At 35.4% G+C, this 6,171-nt stretch overlaps 1 long non-coding RNA gene across 1 annotated transcript in view; it reads left to right on the top strand.

Moving 5' to 3' along the window:
- Nucleotides 1–3,318: 3,318 nt before the first annotated feature.
- Nucleotides 3,319–6,171, top strand: part of LOC129480294 (uncharacterized) — a 51,314-nt gene continuing 48,461 nt past the window's right edge. Inside the window, exon 1 of the long non-coding RNA XR_008656975.1 lies at nucleotides 3,319–3,435. This is a non-coding gene — a long non-coding RNA (uncharacterized lncRNA). The remainder of the gene's footprint in view (nucleotides 3,436–6,171) is intronic.

Genomic DNA, 6,171 nt, shown 5'->3' with positions numbered 1-6,171 from the left:
TAATTGTCCCAGCATGATTTGTTGAATAATTCATAATTTATCCTTTATTTGAAATGTCACACTTATCAGATGCTAATAAACATTTTAGTTTATATATATACATGAGGTCATTGCTTGCCTATCAAAATCTGGTTTTAAATGTTTATTTATATACATGAGGTCATTGCTGGCCTATCAAAATTTGGTTCCATTGAAAGAGATATTTTTCCTTCAACACAGCACTGTAAGAATTCAGATTATTTTTTTAAGATTATTTTATCTTACAAGACATTTTCATATTTGGCAATGTAAGTCATATTTTACCTTCTCCCTCTTGTCTCCCATTTATTCTTCTAATTAATTTCTTAACCTATTCTCCAAGATTTACCCTTGATATGAAATATAGGATATGTTTTGAAATTCCAAAACAAAAAAGTTATATAAAATGTTGATTGAAATAAAATAAATGCTTTAAATGAACTGAAAAACATAACACTATTATACTTCTGAGTACATTTTAAAAGCTATTTACAGTATATACCTGATAAAGTTTATTCCAATATATGGGATATTCTCTGCAGGTTTTATGAAAGGGGCCTCTTCTCCCCCATATTAATTTTCTATTGCTGCTGTAACAAATTACCAGAAACGTAATAACTTAAACCAAATTTATTCTTATGGTCATGGAGGTCACAGTCCAAAATGGTTTTCACTGGTGTATTAATCAAGGTTCTCTAGAGGGACAGGACTAATAGGATAGATGTATATATGAAAAGGGAGTTTATTAAGGAGCATTGACTCACACAAACACAGGGTGAAGTCCCACAATAGGCCATCTGCAAGCTGAGGAGCAAGGAAGCCAGTCTGAGTCCCAAAACCTCAAAAGTAGGGAAGCTGACAGTGCAGCCTGCAGTCAGTGGACGAAGGTCCAAGAGTCCCAAAGCTGAACAACTCGGAGTTCAATGTTCGAGGGCAGGAAGCATCCAGCATGGGAGAAAGATAGAAGCCGGATGGCTAAGCCTCTCTGGTCTTTCCACATTCTTCTGCCTGCTTTTATTCTAGCCATGCTGGCAGCTGGTTAGATGGTGCCCATTCAGGTTCAGGGTGGGTCTGTTTCTCCCAGGTCACTGACTCAAATGTTAATCTCTTTTGTCCACACCCCCACAGAGACACCCAGGAACAATACTTTGCAACCTTTGATCCAATCAAGTTGACACTCAATATTAACCATCACAACTGGCATGAAGTGCCATGGCCCCTCTGAAGGCTCCAGGGGAAGATCCCTTTCCTAGCCTTTTCCGGGTTCTTGAGCTGCATTTTTTGCATTGCTGGTCTCACATGGCCACTTCCTCTGTCTTCAAAGTCAGTGAGATTGCATTTTAAAATCTCTGTCTCTGTCTTCCTGCTCCTGTCATCACATCATCTTCTATGTAAACTCTCCTTCTGCTTCCCTCTTATAAGAACATTTAGGATTACATTTAGTGCCCATGTAGATAATCCAGGATAATCTCCTTGTTTTAATATTTCTAATTTAATCTTACGTGCAAAATCTCTTTTGTCATATAAGGTAACAATAATAGGTTCTAGGGATTAGTACCTGGGTATCTTTGGGATCATTATTCAGCCTACCACCAACACCCAGTACTTATGACTTGAAGTACGTTTTAAATTTAGTCTAACGGTTTTCTAGATAGATGATTAAAGGAACTAGAAATACTGAAAGATTTTGTCTCCCTTAAGAAATTAAACTTTTTATTCTCCCTATCATATTTTATGAGGTATAACTTGAAGAAAAATAAGTAATACAGATAATAGTGGGTATCTTTTCTTACTCTTGATTTTAATGGAAATTCCTCAAGTGTTTCACCAAAAGGTTATAATTTTTCAAAACCATTTAAACTTTCATATTATTGATGATGTATTATTGCATTCTCATTTTAAAATAAAGGGATTAGAAATGAACTCAGATTGAAATTTTCAGATGCATTGCTCTTCACTGACCCTCTGCCTTGATTTCTATAATATTGTACTTTTGAAAAGCCAGAAAAATTACCTATTGTTTTTGTGTGGCCAGAACTCATCCTCTGACTCATTCTTTGAAAATATCTAGTGCCCCGTTCTTATGCAACATTCACTCTGTTAGGTCTTAAAAATGTCAAGGAAAACAAGACCACTAGAGTCAGAAGAAGAGGTGGTCATCTGTTCGGGCACAGTGGCTCACACCTGTAATTCCAGCACTTTGGGAGGCCAAGGCAGGTGGATCATGAGGTCAGGAGTTCGAGACCAGCCTATCCAACATGGTGAAACCCCGTCTCTACTAAAAATACAATACAAAAATCAGCCTGGGGCAGTGGTGGGCTCCTGTAATCCCAGCTACTAGGGAGGCTGAGGCAGGCAAATCACTTGAACCTGGGAGGTGGAGGTTGCAGTGAGCCGAGATCTCACCACTGCACTCTAGCCTGGGCGACAGAGCAAGACTCCATCTCAAAAAAGAAAAAAAAAAAAAAAAGGTGGTCATCAACAGATAAATGCCCATTATTAATAAATTGTGTTCAATGTTATGAAAGTAAAAACAGTTCATTAAAATAAATGGAAAAACAGAGAAGTGGGATGACAAAGTGACAAAGTAGATCATATACAGAATTGTGTATTTTGTTTTTCAAGGCATAAAGCCAACATAGATTAAGACAAGGCCTCTGGACAACAGAGGATAAAAATTTATGTCATTTTTCCATGCTTATGGAGAAAAATAGACTTTGCTAGACAACTGTGAAAATTATTCTAATTTTATAGTTAAAAATCTTTTGGGAAAGGATCTATTTTTGAGAAAGTCTTGGGCTAGTCTCTTCTGTTTAGTTCCATGGCAAGAATGACATTAGATCAACAAAAAGATTTTCAGTATTGTGGTACTCCACCACTCCAAAATGACTGTTACTGGGACAGAGGCTAGAAATAGAAAGACTGACTCCTTGTAAATAATGTATTTCTAGAATCAACTGTACTTGACCTTAATATTAGTTCCCCTTTATCCATAGTCTTGCCTTCCTTGGTTTCAGTTATCTGTAGTAAACTGCAGTCTAACAATAGTAAATGAGAGATTCCAGAAATAAACAATTCATGAGTTTGAAACTGCAAACCATTCTGAATAGTGTGATGAAATCTCATGTCACACTGCTTTATCTCACCTGGGATGTGAATTATCGCTTTGTCCAGTGCATCCATGCTGTATATGCCACCCACTCATTTGTCATCACCATCGCCTGCTCTTGACATCTAACCATCCATAAACATCATCATGGCTCTATCATCCAGGGTCACCAGAAGCTGATGATCCTCATTCTGAGGTATTGTCAGAAGGCCAATAGTACTGCAGTGTTATGTCACAATGCCCATGTCATTTACCTCACGTCTCATCACATAGGCATTTTATCATCTCATATCATCACAGGAAGAAGAGTGAGTACAGTAGTACAATAAAATATTTTAAGAGAGAAAAAAGAGAGATACCACATTCAGATAACTTTTACTACAGTATATTGTTATAATTGTCCTATTTTATTGTTAGTTTTTCATCTCTTACTGTGCCTAATTTATGAAGTAAACATTATAATAAGTATGTATATACAGAATAAAGTAGAGTGTATATGGAGTTTGCTACTCTCCTCAGTTTCAGGCATGTACTATGGGTCTCAGAACATATCTCCAGCAGATAAGGGAAGGCTCCTCTTTTGGCAACTGTTTTGTTTTGTGAGATTAATGTATAGTTTCTCTTATCTCTTTGCCTTTATTTGATTTTGATATCAGAGTAATACTTAATCTTAGTGTACTGTACTGTTTCTAAATTTTATACACTTGTCAAGCTTATTAGACGTTTTTGAATAATGCATATTTTGAATAATGCTCTTTCATGAAAACTCAGAATCAGAATCTCTGTTCTGGAGCCCTGAAAATATGCATTTTAAACATATTTCCCGATAATTATATGCACACTGAAGTTTGTGACCTATAGGTGTAGTGATTAATCCCAGTGGCTTCATAGTCTAAAAATTTATTAATCATCTGACTTTTGAAAATATTCTTTATCTTAATTTACTCATTTATAAAGTAGAGATGAAAAATCTTGCAAAATAAGAGAGGTTTTAAGAATTATTTAGAATAATATTTGCAAAGAATGTAGCTTGGACCAAGGTCTTTTTTTACAAATACTTCTTCTGATACTTTTAAAAATTGATTTCATATTTATAGCATATTTATCATAAGTCACTGTCTAATTGGGTTCCAGGTTCATACTCATATTCAGTTCAGTTTTAATGCAACATAACAACTCTCAATTCAATTTTATTTTTGTATTTCACGGCTAAAGAAATCCTTGAGTGTTTTGTTATTCTTTCACAGGGAGTACTCAAAGTCAGAATCATTAGTGTTCTGACTGAAGGAACATTTAACTGGATATTGGATTTAGGGATCTAGGATGTGATTTTGACTGCCCTTCCTGGAAAAGTCATAATGCCCCAGGCCATGGAAACAGGAAACTGGAACTGAGTTTCTCACATAAAGTTCTGTACCATCAAAGATCATTCTCATTGTGAAATGGGAAGAGAATATTTTACTCACCAGTCCTAAGGAAGCACCATCTATCTAAGTTCATTCATTTTATAAAGTAGAAGGTATAATATGGAAATGGAAAGTAGCAAAGAGATTCGCTGTCCACCTGGAGTCCTATGAGAATAGTGACCCAGGAGGAATATCAAACCTTAGCGTATGCCAGGCCTGAAGGCACTGTCTGAATTTACAATACCTACCAGGTATGGGAATCTAAGCTATGAAATTAACATAAACATATTTGCACCATGATGAAAAAACTAAAGCACCTTAGCAGAGGCAAAGGTAATCCTCTGTTCTCCAGAAGGACCCCTCCCTGACTGATGGAACTGGAAGACCAATGGAAAACATGCCCCAACAATGGCAAACTGCCTGTCAAACATCACAAATGACACAAAAAAAGAAATTTCTATAAGAGAGTCATAAGTTACAGCAAATATAGGAATATGAACGCTAAGAACTAAAAAAAATTGTCAATTTGTTGTTTCAAAGTACTATAAATGTATTAATATCAACAACTAAAGAAGATAAAACATAAATAGAAGAACAAAAAAATGAAAAAAGAACCAGAGGATATTTGAAAGAAACAAATAAAATTACAGAAATGAAAACAATAATCATTTGATGTGGTGAAAAAAGCCCTCCATGGACAGATTAAACAAAAGATAGGCACAGTTGATAAGATAAATAGTTAGAGCATGGATTTGAGGAAAAGTCAAGTAGAGAGTAGAATAGAGAGGTTATTAAACAGAAAAAAATAAGAAAAAAGTTAGGAACATGGAAGACAGAAGAAAAGGCACCAAATTAAGTCAAATAGGTTTTCCAGAAACAAAAGATAACAGGAAATGTGACGATAATATATTTCAAAATATAATGGTAAAAAATTTTCTAGAATTGATAAAAGATAAACTCTTAGATTGAGGGACCACCCAAAATACCAAGAAGGATGGATTACAAATAGAAAATGTGGTTGAGAGCAATTGTTGATAAGAACGTGGGGAGTCCAGAACCCTTGTGCACTAAGTACATATATGGCAAATTGGTATAGCCACTCTAGAAGATGGTCTAATATTATAATGTAAAATTAATTATAGAACGCAGTGTGAGTACAGAAACACTTTTAGAAGTATTCCTGTATTGTCTTTTAGAAGTATTTCTGACTTCTGCTTCTGGAACTACATATCATACCCACCCTCACTCTCAAAAAAATTCTTAAATTGGTCCGTAAGGGAACATTCACAAAAGTGCTTTCCATAGTTATCTTTGAGTTAGTAGAGACTAGGAGGCAACCCAGGTGTTTGTCTCCAAAAGATAATTTAAATGTAGTGGATGGTAATTCCATTTTTGCCCTAGATAGAGCAAAGGAGCCCAGCATGAGGGTTTGACCGACTAGCTTAATCCACCATCAACAAGTAGAAGTTCCGTCACCATTTAACCTTGTCGCTTCCCCATTCTCTGGTCTTATTTCAAACATTCTTATTACATGAATTTTGAATCTTTTTATTTTACACTCCACTTTTCTCAAGCTCTCATGTTTTCCAACATTAATGGTTTTTATTTTTTTTTCCATCTGTGCTGTATTCTGGTTAA

Source organism: Symphalangus syndactylus, chromosome 4, assembly GCF_028878055.3.
Source record: "Symphalangus syndactylus isolate Jambi chromosome 4, NHGRI_mSymSyn1-v2.1_pri, whole genome shotgun sequence".
NCBI lineage: Eukaryota > Metazoa > Chordata > Mammalia > Primates > Hylobatidae > Symphalangus > Symphalangus syndactylus.
This window is presented reverse-complemented; position numbering and strand designations above follow the sequence as displayed.